This window comes from Pteropus medius, unplaced genomic scaffold (genome assembly GCF_902729225.1).
Source record: "Pteropus medius unplaced genomic scaffold, Ma_sr-lr_union100, whole genome shotgun sequence".
NCBI lineage: Eukaryota > Metazoa > Chordata > Mammalia > Chiroptera > Pteropodidae > Pteropus > Pteropus medius.
Genome location: NW_024344378.1, coordinates 18,972,490 through 18,993,184, shown reverse-complemented (window position 1 = coordinate 18,993,184; position 20,695 = coordinate 18,972,490). Strand labels below are relative to the sequence as shown.

The 20,695-nt window shown below is 43.0% G+C and overlaps 1 protein-coding gene and 1 non-coding gene across 7 annotated transcripts in view; one reads left to right on the top strand and one right to left on the bottom strand.

Moving 5' to 3' along the window:
* Positions 1-20,695, top strand: part of SUFU (SUFU negative regulator of hedgehog signaling) — a 93,031-nt gene that overhangs the window by 5,605 nt on the left and 66,731 nt on the right. The gene's annotated exons all lie outside the window — the stretch shown is intronic.
* On the bottom strand, positions 6,769-6,887 carry LOC120609804 (5S ribosomal RNA). The gene has a single exon (XR_005654843.1). It is a non-coding gene; the product is annotated as a 5S ribosomal RNA (ribosomal RNA).

Genomic DNA, 20,695 nt, shown 5'->3' with positions numbered 1-20,695 from the left:
GTGTGTTTGTGTATACTAATTTTATTTTTTACCACAACTGTGTAATGCTGGTAGGTACTAATATTCGCCCCATTTTAAAAATGAGGAAAGCGAGACACAAGAGATTCAGCTTGGAAGTGGTGGAGCCAGGATTCTAACACAGGCAGTCTGGCTCCACAGTCCATACTCCTATGACTGCGCTCTATTGCCTCTTAAATAATTATATCACATACTCTAATAAGCTGCTATCTATAATTTTAAAAAAACATTTTGTTTCCATCTATACTCTTTTGAGGGAGGGATTCTTTTCTTCAATTTAAATGCCATCTTTCCAGCCCCTTTACTAGCATGGTTAATCAAAAGCTGATTCTATTTCTGTTACCTTATCCTAGTCTGTTTTTTGCTTTTCATACTCATTTTTTGCCTCTTACACCATCTTTTTGTTATCTTGATGGTGGCTGCTTAGTGTGTGTAGCTTGAAAGTGTAGTAGGGCTCTTTGGCCCTGCCCCAGCATAAGAGGCTGATTCTAGAGATGATGATGAAGAAGATGATAATAGTCTTTTTTTTTGCTTTTGCTTTGTTTTACTTCTTACTATCTTCTGTATTATTGTGTAAAATTCTTTACAATCTTATCAGGTTATTTTGTTATCTCCATTTTATAGAGGTGGAACTGAGTTGAGGGGTTAAATGAATTGCCTAAAGTCACACATCTAGGCTGTAAAGGAGTTATTGAATTGAGCTTTCTAAGTCCAAAATCTGAGCTCTTAACCACTGGACTATACCACCTCTCTGATCACAGGCCCATCCCAACTTCCTCTTTTCTCTTATTAAGCTCAGAGGCCCAGGCCTTGTATCCTCACTGATTACCTGTCAGGAGCAAATGCCTGGGCCTGCCTTTATAGCCTTCTAAATGGATCCATTGTAATGTCAGCAGAAGGCTTTGAGACTAGGGAATTAGTCCCAAACTTTTTAAAAAGTATGCCTGAACGGGGACCCTACATTACAGTATTAATAATGGAGATGAATAGCAAACCAAATACAGGTAGTGAAGGGACTGTGCTGGATTTTAATTCATATTCTTAATAAGAACCTGAAGAGGATATTTATTGCAGCTAGGCTGGACCTTTTTGTTGACAGATTTATAATAGTTAAAAGAATACCATTTCCTATGTGGCTTAAAGATTCTTACAGTTTACCTGTTTATCAGGTATGGATTCAAGACCCAAGATAACATGAATATAATTGAGAAAACCCCATATTTCAGAAGGGGCAACCTCAGTTTGAAAGAAGACCCTCCTTACTGTTTTTTCTAGTTTAACAGTACCCCTGTACATGTGTGTCATTTTTTTATTTCTAAAACATTTTAATATTCATATGTCACTTACGACACTAGTGAGACCTCCATTTAGGCTTTCTGCTTACCACTCAAGCCTAGTATTTTCTGGTATTTTATATCCTGCCACCAGAAGGACATGGATAAAATGTTCTTGGATGTTTACCCAGTTCTGGTCTATATTGCAGAAGTCAAAAGTACCTTTGTAATTGGTCTTGTGCTGATGTGACTGGTTTCTTCTTGAGCCTGGTAAGTTTCCTGAAGAAAAGTTTGCTTTTCCAGACATATCATGTGATGAGGCATCTTTGGAACAGATTCATTGATTCTCATTTAATTTAGTGCTTGAAGCTGAGGTGAGAAAGGTGAGTGTTCTGCCTTTCAGCTTAAGTGCTAAGAAGTGTTAAATTGGAATTAAGGCAAATGAATCTCTGGCAATATTCTTCTTCACTGTCTTTTGTCTTCTCATTCAGTGAAAAAAAAAAGACAGATGGATCAGTTCATTTTTTTAGCTCCTATTTTGTACCAGACACAGAACATCTTAATAGATGTCTTGAGAATAAAATGCTAAGGCATAATTCTTGTCTCAAGGAGCTCATGTTCTCTAAGGGAGATCAATGTAAAGAGATGGTTATAGTACTGAGTAGTAAATGCTACAAATCCATGGACATAGAACATGATCTGGGAGCAGAGTAGAACAAGTGACTGTTAGTCAGCCTGCTGGATCAGAAGAAGCTCCAGGGAGGAGGTGAAGTTTGAAGGGAACCTTGTAGGAAGGGAGCTGGGGTGCGATCTGCAGCCTGACACTCTAGGTCATCAACATTTAGGACTGAGAGAGGATTTAAAAATCTTCTAGCCCAGTGCTTCCAAAACTTCTAGTGTCGCCTTCATAATTTTTGCCACCTTCAGTATATAATCTACTTTATGTTTTCTTTAAATTAACCGTCCTTTTAGAAATATACTTTTAAAAGTTAAATCATTATAGTATATGAAAACTAATATCACTTGCTGTAATTTAAAGGTAATTATGGAAATAAACAGTGATAACAAAGCAATGTTATTAAATTCTAGCTTAATATATTGGCCTGTCACAGAAGATTCTAAGCCTGAGGCCACTCTTCTCTTTTGTTTAAGAGATTAGCAAGAAGTATGAGAGGTGTTAAAAAGATATGCTAACACCAAATAGAACCTTACCCTAGCCGTGATTAGAAACACTGAAAGAGAATTGAAAAGGGAACTTTTTAAAAAGTATGATTCAGTATTATTTATTGTCACAGACAAATAGGAAACACTGAAACATCTTAATTGAGCAGCTGAAGATAGTCCAGTAGCCTGGAAAGGCCATCCAGAAAGTTAATGAGAGAAGCCATCTCCTAACATCCCTACTGTCCTATACTCTCTCTTTTGAGGGGGAGAAAGGAATGTATGGGACATTGTTTGTCTTTAAGATGATAACATAAGCCAACTTTTTAAAAAGTTTTTGCTATATTCCAGGTTAGTGCTAAATTCTTTATATAAAATAGTCTCTTACTAATAGATACAGAAATTTAGGCTTAGAAAACTTACTGCACAGGTGGCAAATTAGGAGCCAGGTCTAGTAACCCCAAAGCCTGTATTCTTAGCCACTGTACTATATTGTCTTTCCATTCTGATTTGTCAATAGCACTTATTAAATGCCTATTGTGTACTTTCTCCATTAAGATCTTTCTTTCTCCTCACAGCTTGTTGAGGATAAGGACGAGCAGAAGCCCGAGGGTCTCCTGCATTTCTTCTTGTCCCTGGCAGGCTTTTTTGGGGGAGTAGGTGGGGAGCCCCACACTAGTAGCCCTAAAAAGGGTGAAGGGCAAGCTCATTGAATGAGCCCCGGGCTGGCCAGTTCCATCCAAGCGTTTTCCTTGTTTACATTCAGGAAAGGAAACAGGATAAGAGAGCACTTGTTTGGATTAAAAGATTCTTAAGAGGCTGTTTCTGAAGTTGGAGAGATGGAACAAGTTCCAGCTCAGGGCAGCCACCGGGGAGAATGGAGTGCTTTTCTAGGAACCCGAAGGCTACATCCAGTTGACTTCAGCAACAGAGACTGTCCTGTTGCTTTTCGTGGCCATGGACTTGGTTAGGTGCGAGACAGCTGAGCATCAGCTGCCAAGTGCTTGTCTGAAGCCTGCAGCTCTGGCTCTTCCTTTTGTGGCCAGGCAGCTGTAGACTGGAATGTAGAGATTTGTGGGGCTGTGTAAGAGGTGGCTATCCATGAGGATTTCTGGCTGCGTCCAGTATTGCCAGCATCCCTGGCTGGACCCAAACTACTAGGAGCCTAAGCAAGGCGCTTACAGAGGCTGGCTGGGTACAGAGTGTTTGTGATCTCAGGCAGACTACCCTGATGAGATTCTACTGGGCAAGTCCTGCCGTACATTTCGGGCTGGTTCCAAAGACAGCCTTGTGTGCTGCTGGCCCAAAGGCTGGCAGCCTCACAGGACAGAGCCCGCACCACCTCTGCTGCCATGATCTATGTGAGCTGTGTCCCACAAACGCTGGCTTCTCGGCAGATATATTCATGGAGTTTGGAGTTCTTGCCGCCCTTGGGGCTTGGAACTGCTGGTGACTGGTTTTCTATGGCTGCTTCTACTGGTTTGGTAGAAAACCTCTTTTTCCCTTCAGGTTCCTCTCAGCTGGGCTCTGTACTGAATAAGTTATTTATTAAAACTGCATACAGATTAACTTTTCCACTTGTTGTTTTGTGTGGCCTTGATCCCCTGCAGGTGGGAAATGCTAATTTTTCCTCTTCAAAGTTTGCTTTGCAGGAACTTTATATGCCATTTCATCCCCTGGAGTTTCCAGTGGAAATCCTGCTTTTGCCATAATACACCTGTCTTGGGACACCTGTCCTGGGAGCATGGTCCCCCCTCATGTTAGGTCTCTGCTTTATTTCCAAAGCTTTCATGAGGCTGATATCTGGAATGCCTCTGTAAGCCATACACAGATGGTAGGTCCCAACCCTACCCCCAAATGGGCACAGGAGGCCAAGGAAGTACTACTGTGGGGGCTCATCAGAGGCAGTCCTCCCTGAAGCTTTGGTCCCTCTGCTTTTCATCTCAGAGGTGTTTAGTTTCAGAATGATTGTTGGTGCGAAGTGGTGACTGCTCCCTGCTAAGGGCAGGGAATCTGGGCTACCTCGACAGAGCAGGGTACCTTTTGTTTTAGCCCAGATTGGGGATTGGGGCCAGCAGTGGGGCTAGAGCTCTTCCTGAAGCTGAAACCCCAACTCTGGGTTGGATTGCAGGCCCCAGATCTCTGAATTTTGAAACACTGAGAATTCCTTTTCTTTGGTGACCACAGGAAGACCTGAGGCATTGTGGGGCTCCCAGCAGGCCTGTGTAGGTATGTGGTTTAATCCTTTATAAAGCATCTCATTTGCATCATGGATTTGCTCTTCCTTCATGGGGTAGGGATGCTAAATTCTCCAAAACTGAGAGCCTCTCGGTAGTAAGGGAACAGTTGGGAAGAGATTTCTTGAGCTGGCCTAGTCAAACCCATTTGAAAAAGTCCGAGAGGTGATCACTTTGTAAGGTTTATAAATGTTGAAACACTATGTTGTACACCTGAAACTAACAATACTATATGTAATTATAATTTTTAAAAAAAGTCCTTAGAGGCCTGATTATTGGGCAGTGACTGCCATGCCAGAGTGGTGCTTGGGGCTGGTCGGCACTAGGAGATTTCCTTCTCTTCCTGTGGAGAGAGGCAGAGGCTCAGAAGCCTTTATGGGTTCCACATGATTGGATCTTTCAGTTCCAGCATTCTTCCCTGTTCAGTACGCCCTTCTAGGCTCCCATCTTCCACACTGCGGCTTTTTTCCTATAGAATGCCGTGTTCTAGGTCTTGGTTTGCCAGTATCTCCCTTGACCAGCATTGTGACTCAGAGGTCCTGACTCTGGACTTTGGCCTTTGACTCCTAAATTCATTCCTCAATCCTGTCTCCAAGGGATCCGACTCAGTTACATTTCCTGTTTCAGTAAGTAGCTCAGTTCTGATGGCTGGGCCTAAGATAGGTGTGGTGTGATCTTGTCCTCTCTGATCTGAGCCTTGTAAGAATGGTCTCCTCACCCCTGCATCTACTTGGTAAGAAATGGCAAAGTCCCTGGGAAAGAAGAAGGTAATGAGGATTGGAGCTGGGAGCAGCTTTTGGCTTTGCCTGACTTCTGTGGCTTTGAGGCTATAGAGATCACCCTGTGATCTTCAGTGCTTCAAGACACTTAAAATGCATAATAATAATTACAAACACCTATAGCTCTTACTGTGTGCAAGACAATTTAATCTTCACAACAAGTCTGTGAGATAGGGATTATTAATCTCATTTTATAAAGAAACTGAGGCACAAAGATGTTAAGTAACTTATGTACCCAGCCAGTGAATGCTAGAGCTAGACTATGAACCCAGGCAGTCTGGCTCCCGCAATCCTCACCCTCCCTTCCTCTACCTGAGCAAAGAGTGGGTTGGGCTGGAGATCTGTATTACAATTATGCCTTTAACTTTAAAGATATCTTGGATGCTTTAAGAGTCTGCAACTCTTAAAAGCACAAAGATGATGCTTCTCGCTTAGATGTCAAGTTCACATGGTCTTACTTCTTGTGTGGTCAGTGTGCTTCTTGTGAGGCCCCAAGAGCATGTCTTGACCAGGATGTGTTGGGTATCTGATCATTATCTCTGGGGAGAGGATGTAGAAAAGAGGAACATTTAGAAGCAGAGAATACTCATATCATCTAGCCAAGGTGTCTGTAGAGCCAGTCTGCGGAAGATTTTTGTTCTGATATAAAGACGTTTTGTCACCCTGCAGAGGATATATTTTTCCTCTGTCTTTATATCAATACAGATTGTAATATCATTTAAAAAAATTTTAGTTTCTGTAATGGTTTTTAAAATTAGTAGACTTTATATTTTAGAGCAGTTTTAGGTTTACAGAAAATTGAACAGATAGTATAAAGAGTTCCCATATACTTTCTGTCCTCTGCTTATAAGTTTGCCTTGTTAATATCTTACGTTAGTGTGGTACATTTGTTACAATTGATGAATCAGTACTGATACATTTTATTAACTAATGTCCCTACATTAGGGTTTACTCTTTGTGTTGTATGGTTCTATGAGTTTTGAGAAATACATATTTCGTATCCACCATTATACTGTCATTCAGAATAGTTTCACTGTCCTAAAAATGCCCTCTGGTTTGCCTGTTCATCCCTTCCTCCATTTTCCCAAACTCCTGGCAACCCCTGATTGTTTTACTGTCTCTTTAGTTTTGCCTTTTCCAAAATGTTATATAGTTGGGATCATACAGTATGTAATCTTTTTACTAAGCAGTATGACTTTAAGGTGTTTTTTGGGGGCCTGGTAGCTCGTTTCCTTTTATCACTGAATAGTATTCCATTATATGTATGTACCATAGTTTTTCCATTCACTTATTTTTTTAAGCCTACAGCACCTGGTCTTCCTAGGTGGTCTCCCATCCAAATACTAACCAGGCCCAACCCTGCTTAGCTTCCGAGATCAAACGAGATCGGGCATGTTCAGGGTGGCATGGCCATAGACTCCATTCACTTATTGAAGGACATCTTGATTGCTTTCAGTTTTTGGCAGCTTTGAATAAAGCTGTCATAAACATTCATACGTGGATTTTTGTGGACATAAGTTTCCATTCATTTGGGTTAAATTGCTGGATCATATGATAAGACTATGTTTAGCTTTATAAGAAACTGCGAAACTATCTTCCAAAGTGGCTGTACCTTTTGCATTCCCAACAGCAATGAATGAGTTCCTCTCATTCTGTGTCCTCACCAGCATTTGGTATTGTCATTTTTTTTTTGATTTTAGCCATTCTAGTAGGATGGAATAGTATCTCATTATATTAATTTTCAGTTCCCTAATAACATGAGATGTTGAACTGTCTTTTCATGTGCTTATCTGTCATTTTTATCTGTTCTTTATTTTTGTTCCTTGTCTTTTCCACTCTTCACTCCACCCTTGACCATATATACCCTATCTTCTCACATCATGTGTTCAAACAGTGGGGCTAATTATTTTTTTCTGGCATATTTTCCTTTTGGTCACTTTTCAAGCCATTAAGTGAGTTATTTCTCCTGAGTAGGTGCTGGGTCCACATCTTAACTCTTCCATCTCTGTTGGTTTTAACTGGGCCTGGCTCTTGAGTTCTATGCCTTTTTTTCCCATAACAGTGGTATCTTCTTTAAAGTCTATAGCTGGTACTGGGGCCTACAACCTCATTCCCAAGGTTTGAGATTGATTGTACCCTCCAGTACAGACTATAGAAAGACTGGTGTGCAAACTTGTCCACTGCAGACCCTAGAGAGCTTAACCTTGCCTTAGATGAGAAATGAGTACACCAGGCTCCTTGAGACCCCAGCCAGACCTCAGACTCTCTGTCTTGGTTGAACCAGATAAAGAGGATTTTTCAAAATCCAAAACTTTCCTGGCCTGTACTTTTCCTGTTCCATCTATTATAGTAGTTACTTTTTAGTTATGTATTTGCTTTTTTCATTTATAAAAAGTTGACCACTTTATCAAAAATGTTGGGTACCAGGTGCCTGATACCCAAGGTATACAGAAGGTTCACAGTATAAGCACAAATGCCAAGAGATGGGTGAGATTCTTTTGAGGCAATTGCTTCTTGAGTCCCTAGTAGTAGAACCAGCTTTGCCACAAGAAGGCAAATCAAGGAAATGTTTTGCTTTTGCACTGCTGACCTCCACGTGATCCCTGAGGGCACTTGGAGCCCTGCCTCTGACCACCAGTTTCCATTACTCTGATCTCAGGCTTTTCAACATGAGGTCAGAAGCTTAGAAGCCATGCCTGTGGAAGGGGTAGCTACTAGGGAATAGGGCCTGGCCCAAGCTCCCGGTCCCAGGGGATCAAGCTGGCTGGTTGCACTTTATGCCTATGATGGACTTGACTCCTAAATGTTTCTGAAAAGCTTGATTGGTTAGAGGAAAAAACAGTGGAAACCAACAGATGACACTGTGGCTTGCCCTAACCCCTTCTTCTTTTTGCTCTAGCTTTTCTAATCTATTGGGTTGCAGATATGCTGGATTCCCATGCTCCTAAAGCCAGTTTGGCAATTTTTCATTCTCATAGCCAGGTGCTTTGCACAGAGAAAGGTCCCAGAAGGAAGGCAGTAGCTGAGCATGGAACCTTTGGGGTTGGAGCTTGGCCAGGAGCATTGCTGGTGTAGATCTTTTTTAGTTCTGTGCTATTTCTGTGGCGGGGTCATTGTCCACAGCATCTCATAAATGTCTCTCTGCTACTCAGAACCATTCAGTGGCTCTCTTTGCAGTCGGTGCTCCCTGTAATTTTGCAGTGCTCTGGTCACTCAACCATGTAAAAACTGTAGGCAGTGAAAATAACTAATGCAAAGGCCCTAAGGTAGGAAGGATCTTGAGGTATTCAAAGAATAGAAAGAAGGCCAGTATGTTTGGGGCTTCATAAGAGAGGACAGTGGAACCAGATGAGGTTGGAGAGTTTGAAGGCAATGTAAAGAATGTGATCTTCAGCAAATTATCTGTTGACTGACGAGGAAAGCAAAGGGATGACATGATGGGGGCAGGAGTGGGGCTTTAGGAAATTTTTCCAGTAATGTGGGGCCTCAGCATGATATGAAGGCAAGAGAACAGAGTTGAGTGATGGTTTTATTTCCCTAAAAAGGGAAACAGCAGCAAACGTGGCTCAAAGGAAATGCCATTAAGATATTTGAGTGTGACTTTGATAGTGACTGAGAGGAAGGCTTATTGCTTTTTAATACTGTCTTATCTTGCTTGTTTTTGAATGTCTCAGCCTGATTATCTTTTTGGACAGCAATGGGAATATTATTGCCATTTAGCATTTGTTCAGCTGTGACATGATGTGCCCGTGTACAGAACATGCAAAAAGTACAGTCCTTGTTCTTGGGGAACGGAGATGCTGAAAAGATTTGTTTCTTTTCATTACCCTCTTTCAGATGTCTCTGTCTTTTGGGGTAGCTGGCTTCCCACAGTCCTGGAGGATAGTGGGTGGACAAAAGGCCCTTGGGCAGAATGTCTGGCTCTTGGGTATACAAGAAGCCAGGCTGTACACCAGTGCAAATGGCACCTTGCTTCCCAAATCAGACTGTGATCTTGCTGCCATTAGCCTAGCTTATCTTTTGTTTATTTCCTAAAAAAGATTTTTGTTGCTTTAAGCCAAAGCTGAGTGGCAGCTGTTATAATGATGCCACGAAACCTCTGCACCAGGCTTTCTGTGGCCCATTGTATTCCTATAGAGTACCAGGCTGGCTTAGAATCCCAGGGGATTGACTTTTGCTTCTTTGGTGATAGTTGGGAGTAGAGGGAAGAAGGTACAGTAGGCATCCACTAGGAGAGATTGAACCATGAGATTTTACCACCTTGCAGAGAAAGGGTCTGCTGTTCTGGGCATGGTGCTTTTTGTTAGATTTGGTTTCTCAATCTGGGAAGCTCTTGGCTCACTGGGATAGAGTTAAGACACTCTAAGTTTTGGGAGCCAGGTGAGTTTGTTTGGCTGGATTCTTGGCTGAATCAGTCCTGAGAGCTACTGTTTTTAAACTTGAGGAATGCTGTGGGATTGTGGTCTTCGGCTCCCAGCAAGGGATCTCAGGAAGCATCCACTTGAGTGAGGCAAATGCATTCCCTTGAATCTGATTAGATGGCATGGAGTGGAAAGAGCATCTACTATTCAGAGTTAAAGGCAGCTGCCCCGTACTGTAGCCTCACCGGACTCTTAGCTCAGTGTAAGGGTGCACAGTCTCAGCTGATGGAACTTTTCTTGTTCTTTTTTTCATTCATTCTTTTTGTTTTGTTTTGTTTTCAATTACAGTTGACGGTTAATATTATATTAGTTTCAGGTATATAGCATAGTGGTTAGACATTTATATAACTTACGAAGTAATCCCCCCGATAAGTTTGGTACCCTGATCCCCCTGATAAGTCTGGTACCCATGTGACACCATACATAATTATTATAGTATTACTGACTACATTCCCTATGCTGTACTTTACATCCCTGTGACTACGTTGTAACTGCCAATTTGTACTTAATCATTTCATTTTTTACATCCAACCTCCCAAACCCCCTCCCACCTCGTTCTTTCTTTTTTTAAGATTATACAAAGTTAATACAATATATATGGAAGTTTTAAAAAAATCTTAGCTATGTTGGATTACCATAAAAACATTTCAAAAGAATTTTTTAAAGTGTTACTACCTAGTATATAGTACTTGTACAGTCACCAAACACCGTTTCAGAATAGCTAATTATGAATCGTTCAAAATAAAAACATCACCTTCGCAAATGTTTATTTAGTAGCTTTTTACTGAATTCTATTGTGATGGCTGTCACACCAAGCATGGTAGCAGTCAGGAAGAGTTATCGGGCCTTGTTTCAGGGCTCTGGGAAAGATCCAAGGTCAGGAGCTCAGGCAAAGCTGAAAGACCCAGGCAGCTCTTGAGGGGTGGGCCGATTAAGCTCCAGAGTCTAGAAGTTAGGGAACCTAGAGGCATCTGCTGATGTTTTCAGGGAGAAATGATGAGCAAGGATTCCTTCTAGAGAGCACTAACAAGGGTAAGAGTGAATACTAGCTTCCACTCGTGGGTGCTTGCTAGGTGTTAGACACTGTGCCATGCTGTTAAAAGCCTTGTAACTACCCTATGAAGCAAGTGTTCTTATCCCAGTTTAACAGATAAGGAAACTGAGACACATTTGCCCAAGGGTCAGCTAGAAAGTGGTAGAGCTGGGGTTTGTGTCAGCTCAGGCGACCTCTGTTCTTGCCAGGGTTGCTAGACTGCTCTCTAATTTTATGCAGTTTCCATCCTAAGTCCGCCATGGAACCTCCAAAGTATTCACGGAGCCCAAGACCAGGAATCTGTGATGTTGACATTCCTCACTTCTTAACTTCTCTACACTTCTGGCAGGCTCACTACTCTGCCTACACCCTTCAGCCCATAACCTTGGGCTGGCATTTACCTCCTTACTTCTTACTCACCATTCTAAATCTTGCAAAACATTGCCTCTTTTCTCAGATTCAGTCTAGTTAGTAAACATTTTTTTAGCCTCAGTATGTGCATGCCACCGATAATGTCATCTAATATCTATTGAGCACCTACTAGTTGCCTAGCTTTGTTCTGTGTTCAGTGTCACTTTGGGGGACTACAAAAGAGTAGAAGAATGACAAAAGTCCACAGTATAATGTGAGTGATCCCTGCTTAAAATGTAAGGGAGACCACATGAAGTCCTACAGTAGAGATAAAACAGTGCTTTGAGAGAACATGTTATGGAAAGAGCATAATTTCACTAAAAGACATGGTAATTGAGAAGGGCTTTGACAAGAGGACTTGGGGAGATAAGGCAGATTAGAAGGGCCTTCTAGGCCAAGGGGTCAGCAGCAGTCATGGCATTTGGTAGAGGACATGTTTGGGGAATGGGGGTTTCTTGGGGGTTACAGCACAGGCTTGGTAATGGTGTGGACCTAAGAGTGGAAAGGCAGATCAGTGTCAGAAATGCTGTGTGACACCTGTAGCCTGCCTCATTTGCCTGACCTACCAGGTGACCCTCCCCTAGAAGGGGGATGAAGTTAGCCACACATGATACCAGATACAGTCTTGCTTTACACACACACACACACACACACACACACACACACACACAGATCCTAATGATAATACCTCCTTTCCTAAGTGCTCACAAACCAACTTTTAAAATTTATTATTCTGGAACTTCTGAAAATCGATTACTTGTGGAGAAAAAAGAAAACAAAAAGCAATATGCATAAAGATGTTTACCAAAGCACAAAAAGAGTGCAGCTTTGGAAGCCACCTTACATCCAACAAGAAAGCATGGTCAAGTGAAATGGTTGAGAAAACCATATGATTTTGCAATACATAATAGTTACACTCCTTTTACAATGGAGAAAATGAATTACATGAAAAATTAACCCACATTTGTGAACCAAGAAAATAGTAAATTGATCGGTTTAAAAATATTGGTTTGAGAATCTTGACCAAAGTGTGTCAGGCACCTCAGTAGTCAGTATCAGACACTCTGAATTGTGGCACTGGTCCATACTCTTTACTCCTCCACCCAACCTTCACAGTCCCAGCTGGTTTTGCCAAGCAGGTTACCCATCTCATTGAGCTGGTGCCTGTTCCCTTGTGTAGCAAATCTTCACTCAGCACGCCTGTGCTGGGCACTGTGCTGGACACTGCAGGGTACAAGAAGGGGCAAATCCAGTCCTAATGGGGAGCCAGGAAGACAGTTACAGTACTGCAGTGAGGGTCCTATGATGGATGGAGGTTTGCACAGGAGTAAGGAAGAGATGATAGGTACCCTGTATTGGTCATGGTTGCAACCAAAATTTGGCACCTTAAAAACAGGATAACTGGAGAAGGGTTTGTTTATAAAGGAATGGCACCATAATGATAGTGCAGTGACATGGGGCCAGTGGTTGGCTTGGTCTCTATTCTCCTATTTCTAAAGGGACTGGAGGAGGGAGTAAAAATCAAGAACCCAGAAGGAAAGAGTTGTGTAGTGTCCCTCTCCAGAGTAACCTTCATCAGTGACCTTCTATTGAAGGGCATAGCCAGTCTCAGGCAATCTTGTAGAGAGGGAGCCCTAGCCTTTCTCTTCTCCCTCCCTCTTGTTTCCTGTCAGAGCTCCCACTGGCCTGAACCCGATTGGTAGCAAGAGCTTAGGAGCCCCACACAGGTCAGCCTTACAGAGCAGAGTGCAAGGTATGTGTGCTGGTTTTCTATGGCTGCATAGCAAATTACCATACATTTAGCAGCTTATAACAGTACACATTATCCTATATCTCTTCTGGGTCAGGAGTCCGGGCATAGCTTAGTGGGTCCTCTGCTCAGGGTCTCACAAAGCTTCAATCAGTGTCAGCTGGGTTAAATTCTTATCTGAGGCTCTTCTGAGAAAGGATCTGCTTCCAAATTCACTCAGAATTCTTGTTGACAAAATTCCTTGCAGCTGTAGGAGTCAAGGAAGCTTCTTCAAAGTAAGCAGTGGAGATTGAGACTGCTAGCAAGATGTGGTCTTTCTATGTAACATAACCATAAGAGTGATAGCCCATCACCTAGGGTGGTGTTAGAAGCAAGTCACAGGTTTTTCTCTCATTCAAGGAGAGAGGATTTCACAAAGGCATGAACACTAGGAAGCAGAGATTGTGGGAGCCGCCTCAGCATCTATCTGCCATGATGGAGATGGTTCAGGAAGGGCAAACAGGATATTCAGCTCAGGCACCCAGCTCAGAGAAGGCAACCCCTGAGCCTTCCTGAAGATTAGCATGGGGCAAAGGAAAAGGGAACAACCTGTGTAAAGTCCCAGAGGTGAGGAAGTCGTTAGCATGTCCTGAGATCTACCATTCCATTCATTGGAACTGGTACTTAGAGTATGAGGCAGAAGAGGTGAGTGGAACCCAGTTCATTGTGAAACTTGCTGGGAAGTCTGGATTTGATCCTGAAGATTCAGTGTGGGGTGGGCTTTGGAGGATTTTTAAGCAGAGGAGAGGTATATCATATTCCCATTTCGGAAACAAGAGTGAAGAACTAAATAGGGCAGGAGGCAGAAGATCAGTGAGGAAGAGTGTTATTGGCCATCCAAGTGAAGGATGCTGAAGGTTAACCCATGGTATGGCAGTTAGGATGGAGAGAAGGTGATAGATTTGAGAGCCACTGAGGAGGAAGGAGGAAGAGTTGACAGCTCAATGACTGCCTGCTTTGCTTGGTTGCATAGGGGATGAGGCAGGACTAGAAGATGACTCCCAGGATTCTGGCTTAGTAGCTGTATTAGTTTCTTATTGCTGCTAAAATAAATGACCACATATTTAGTGGCTTAAAACAACACACATTTATTATCCTACAGTTCTAGAGGTCAGAAATCTGACATGGGTCTTACTGGGCTCAAGTTAAGGTGTTAGTGGGGCTGTGTTCCTTCCTGGAGGCTCTGAGGGAGAATTTATTTCCTTGCCTTTTCCAGCTCCTCGAGGCCACACACATTCCTTGGCTCATGCCTCTTCCTTTATCTTCAAAGCTAGCAAGTACAGGCCAAGTCCTCGTATCGCATCTCTGACCTACTCTTCTACCTCACTCTTCCACTTTTAAGGACTCGTGGTTAGGAGCTCACCCAGATAATCCAATATAATCTCCCCATCTCAAGGTATTTAACTTAATCACATCTGCGAAGTCCCTTTTGCCATGTAAGGTAGCATCTACAGTTTCCAGGGATTAGACCTCTTTGGATGCTATTTTACAGGCTTCCATGGTGGTATTCTTCTTCAATTAGGGAAAGATGGAGAAGATTGGGCTTGAGAAGATACTGAGTTCAGATTTGTGTATAATGAGTTTGAGGTGTCTGAGTCTGGTCCTTTGCTTGCGGGTAGTTTTGGGAATCCTCAACAGAGGCATGGTTCCGGAAACCATTTTATGAGATTACTTGGGGAGACTGTATGTGGTAAGGTGATAGCAGGGGTCAGGCTCTGGAGAAAGTGGGGCTCTGGCTTTTATCCTTCTTTCTTTATTTAGAAAGTCCCCTAGAGGACAGGCAGAGGCCATGCACAGAGAAATGCTCACATTCTGTTTTCCCTAGTGAAATGGTTTCCAGTGCTGCCCTAGTGAAATGGTTTCCAGTGCTTCCCTTTGCCAGGCAGCTCTTTATTATCTGCATAGTGTATGGGGCAGGGCAATGCCTAATCTCAAGGCATCAATGGTCTTGGGCGGCTCTGGGGCCTTGGAGCAGACTGAACTTTTTGAGAAACTTGGGGCAAATGATAAAGGCAGCTGGTGCCCCAGGTAGGTGCTGGAATTTGGATCAGTGGTCCTTGGATTTGCCTGCTTGGCATTAGTCTGGGAAGCAGAGGTGGAGAAGCGGTGGGCAGCCTCTTGTGCAGAGCCCCAGAGCTACTGGAGGTTTTTGGTTTGGGTTCTCTGCAATCTGTGAAACTAGCTGGGGCTAAGGTTTCTCCCTACACCTGTTAGAGACATGCATGGGCCATGTGTGTGCACTTGGAGGGAGACCACTGAAGGAAAAAGTTTCTGGGTCTTTTTCCCTGGGCCAGGACTCAGAGGCTCCATTCTTCTGGAAGAGAATATCCAACACAGTAAGGCTGGGAACTAAGCCTAATTCCCAAGGAGAAGGACTGGTTGGAAGGGAAGACCAACCCCAGAATGAAGGACTGGTCTGCCCAGTTCTCCATCTAGCCCAGGACAAGGGGGTAAGCAAGGAAGAAGGGGGAAGAAGGGACAACAGGAGCCTTTGTAGGGAATGAAATGACATCACCCCTGATTTTAGAATTGGACTGGCCTGGCCTCCTGTGCCATATGTCTCCTAAGGATAATGGTCCCCTCTTCCTTTTCTTTTGATAGCAACGTTGAGCTTGACAGCCATAGTCCCTAGACCTGACTTTAGAGGTACCACCTTCACAATGTCAGCAGCAGCCTTAGCTGGCCCAGCATTCCTTGCTCCAGATACCAGTGGAAGTATCCAGGCTATCCCCAGAGAAAGGGGGATGACCATGGACCTCTCCTGTCGTACCCTGACTGTCCAGTGTATACACTCAGCCACCAGATCCTATGAGAAGCCTGGCAGGCTAGACCTGCTTGTGGGGTTTATGGTCTAGATCAGAGATTATAAACAGTAGAATTTTTGAAAAATACAAAGAAGTTTGTAAAAGAATAATTGCACTGTGATAGCCATTATAGTAACTTTATTGCCTTTTCTATTTCTCATGTATTTTTATATTGTGTGTGTATATACAAATATTTTGAATTATACTTGACATTAAATTTTGTTTCATGCTTTTTCATCACCATTTATTTTGTAGTAAAAAATAAATACATATAACATGTAATTTACCATTTTAACAATTTTTAGATATATAGTTCAATGGAATTAAGTACTTTCACATTGTTATGCTACCATCCATCTCTAGAACTTTTTCATCTTCCCAAACTGAAGCTCTGTACCCATTAAACACTCCCCACTCCTTCCGCCAGCCCTTGACAGCCACCATTCTATTTTCTGTGTCTATGAACTGACTACTCTAGGTACCACTGGCCATTGCGAATAATGCTGCAGTGAACATTGGTGTACAAGTGTCTGTTTAAGTCCCAGAATAATTTCTTTTGGGTGTATACCCAGAAGTGGAATTGCTGGATCCTATGATAAATCTGTGTTTAAGTTTTTGAGGAACTGCCACCCTGTTTTCCATGCAGCTGTACCATTTTACATTCCCAGCAGCAATGTACAAGAGTTTTAACTTTATGACCATTATTTAAAAAATAGTTGTTTATATTTTTGTCCTATCATTAACAATAGGTGAATAGCAAACCATAGAGGCTGTAGAGTAGGATTCCGAAGTAAACTTTCTGTTCCTCCTCACCAGTTAGAGATGGAAAGCCCTTTGCTTCTCATATCTCAGAAATCGCCCCTCCTTCTTTTAGAACTCTCATTTTTAATGACTGTGTAATGTCTCACCACACAATGCAGCAGAACTTATAATATTGCTTCTAAATTTTTTCCTCTTATAAATACCATGAATATATTTATGCAAAAGCCTTTTTCAAATACAAAATTATTCTTAGGATAAATTCTCAGAACTCGGACCTTCTATTGTAGATAATAGCTGACACTTAGACAATACTTACTGTGTTCTAGGCGCTCTTCTAATTGTTTTATACATATTACCTCATTTCAGTAGTTACCATTTGATAGCTACTCATATCTCCATTTTTTAAAAATAGACTTTTATTTTTTTTAAGAGCAGTTTTAGGTTCACAGCAAAATTATGTGGAAGGTACAGAGTTTCTCTGTATCCTTTGCCCCCACACATGCACAGCTTCTCCCAGGATCAACATCAGGCACCAGGATGGTACATTTGTCACATGATGAACCTACAGTGACTCATCGTTACCACCCAGAGTCCACAGTTTACCTTAGGGTTTAACTCTTCATATCTCTCTTAATACAGATGGAGAAACTGAGGCACAGAGAGGAGACATAATTTGCCTGAGGTCATACTACCAGGAAATAGCAGAGCCGGGACTAGAGCATAGGCAGCTTGACTCCAGAGACTCTACTCCTGCACTGTTGGCGTATTGGTGGCTCTTGATGCATATTTAGTGCTTTCTAAATGTGGCAACATTTTGCTTTGTGTGGGTCAAATAGTGACACTTAAGTGTTGGGTGACTGACTATCTCAATTTACCTAAGACTAATGGCTTTCCTGGAATGTGGGGTTTTCAATTTTAAAGCCCAGAAAGTCCTGGACGAACAAGCACAAGTTGGTAACACTACTCAAGCAATGCCAGCATCTTGGGGCTCACCGTGTAGCCTTTTTAGTTACTAGGTCAAGAGCTGAGCATCCCCAGATCACAGGAGGCTGGGGATGGCCAGGAGAAGGATGAGGGGAAGGGCCAGATCCACTTCTTGTTTCCTTGCTTCTCCACATTTGTTTTTGGGCAGACCGACCAGGGCATTCTACTTGATGTTTTGGAATTAAAACTGCCCAGGCAGAGCAGTGGATCAGATTTTGTGTTGACTCTTCTTGACTAATTATCTTTTGATCGTAGGTAGATGTTTGCTGTTTTTGGAGAGGGGAGTAAAAGAGCCCTGGACACTTGGGCTGGCTGTTATACTTTTTCAGCCCAGAGCTTAGTTAGGTATAATCATATAATGCCAAGAGTGTTTGCTTTACAGCTCAGCTATGTTGTAGTATCCTGAGCTGTGGGTTTACTATGGACAAACACATCCTGAAAAGATAGGTGAGGGATCACATTTGTGACATGAGATGGGTAAGGCTTGTTGCCAGCTACAGTCTAGAAATGCCGGAGCACTTCTGCTGGGTGTCAGGGGAACTGAAAGGTCAGCAGGGGCCACTTTCTCTGGGGTCAAGCTAGATCTTGATGGAAAGGGCTGTTGCCTGAGCCTGTTAGCTCATTCATTAAGTGTTTATCAAACACCTATTATGCACCAGGATATATATTCAGAGAAATCACACACACAGACACACACAGACACACACACAGACACACACCCCGCCCACCTAGCAGTCTTTTCCACCGCATTCCCACCTACCTCCTATAGGTAACAAGTCATACAATATGTGGCCTTTTGTATCTAGCTTCATTCACTTAGCATAATATTTTCAGGGTTCATCCATGTTGTAGCAAGTATCACTACATCGTTTTTTTCTTCCATTGTATGAATATGCTACATTTTGTTTACCCCTTCATCCATCGATGACATTGGATTTCTTCCACTTCTTCGCTATCATAAATAATACCACTATGAACATTAGTGTGCAAGTTTTTGTGTGAACATATGTTTTCAGTACTCTTGTGTATATATACCTAGGAGTGGAACTGTTGGGTCATATTGTAACTCTGTTTAACCTTTTTAGAAACTGCCCAACTGTTTTACAAGGAAGCTGCCCACCTTTTTACATTTCCGCCAGCAGTGTATGAATGTTCTAGTTTCTCCACATCCTCTCCAGTGTTTATTTTAGCCATCCTAGACGGTGTGAAGTGGAACCTTATTGTGGTTTTGATTTCAATTTTCCTAATTACTAATGGTGTTGAGCATGAGATGCTAACTTTCAGGTCAGCTCTTTCTGTCCACCCCAGCTGTTGTGTTTCCTCCAGAAAGTCTCTCCTATTTATCTTCTGCCAGGAATTACGAGTTGTTTCGACCTCTTGGAGACTGGGTGATACCTCAGTCGGATGCTTTAGGACATACCTTTTGGCAAATTCCAGTGATCGGGCAACTGTGTCTAGGATTCAAGGCACTTGTTCTTCCTGTTGGCAGGTTTGATGCTACTCATGAGGCTGGCACAGCCATTCCTAAGCTCGCCAAACTGCTGGGAAAAAGCCAGCCTCTCCCCTGGGCACCTGAGTGAGCAGGGTCATAAGTTCTTAAGCTGGAAACAGTCTTGAGAAGCCATCTCATTCCTCCTTCTACAATGAAACAGAACACCTCATGCCCTCCCTACCAGACTGGGGAGAATCTGTAATGTATTCCTTTAGAAATCCTTGTAGGAAGAAATCCCACTGGCCCCCTACCACCAGCCAGTATTTTACTGGCCTTCTGTGTTAGAAAATTTTTTGCTCTGACCCAAATCCTACCTTCTGCTGCACATGCCAGTTTCTTCTCATGCTTTCCTTTCTCTGTGGATGTGAGAGACAGTGGCTCCCTGCGGGGGGCGGGGGAGGGGGTGCTTCATTCTCTGGTCAGACAAAACCTCTTTGGCTGGAGAAGCGCTCACTGGAAGAAGTCCAGACCAAGCCAGGCCCCTCCGGTGGACTTTAAAGACTGAATGACCTTGTCATTTGACTATTGTCTGGACAGTCTGCCTTGAAAAAGAGAACTGACAGGCTCCAGGTTGTATGTTTATCCTGAGGCAGGGCCATTCCAAACTTGTGTTTCAGAGTTTAGAGGTTGCATCCAGCAGGCCTGGTGGGTGGTAATCAAACGCAGGTGGAGACCATCTGGCCAGGCTTGTCCCTCCAAGCCAGCCCTATGAGGGCTGGCCTGCCCACCACAGAGCTGGCCCAGAGAGCACCCCATGTAGAAGCAGATGGTGTACACGTGCATGTGCATGCATGCACACCCATACATGCATATATGCTTGTGTGTACAGCCCTCCATAGAGAGGTGGTGCTGCTAGGATGCTGTGATTTCTCTCTCTGCATCCAGGGGTTCTCCCCGTTGTGCATCCCAAGGAACTGTTTCTTGTCTGTTTCCCAAGTTTTTGCGGTTAGAAATCATGTATTTTTCTTGGCCCAGGATAAAAGCCCTGGAGTAATGTTCTAATACATTTTACAAAGCTGCCTCTAATTGGTGGCTGCTTGAAATCTTCTCTTTGACCTAGTAACCCATCTCCTTTTGTAGAGTTTTAACTCTGAGTCTGTCTTATATTACCCCAGGTTTTCACACTCTTCTCATACTTGCAGCCCCTGGGAGGCAGCTCTTCCAGCCTCAGTTTGCCTAGCCTCCCTGAACAGAATTGCCCCCAAACAAGGCAGTTCAGCAAAGGAAGAAAATAATTTACACCACATCCTGCTAAGTGTCTTCTAGCGTGGTCTCCAAATTTTAAGTGTGTACCCTCAAAATGGATTGTGTTTCCCACATTGCTAGATGCCCAGAGGAAATGAAACTGTGGACACCTTTTAATATAATGGGTGACTGTGATGACTTTAAGGATAGAGTCCTTTTCAGTCCATTAGAGAACTTAGCTATCTGATGATATCCCTGCTGCGGCAAACGCGAGAGGCCTGAGCTCACCCAGCCGTACAGCAAGGCTGAGACTGGCATCCGAGCTTCTGTGACTTTGAATCTCCT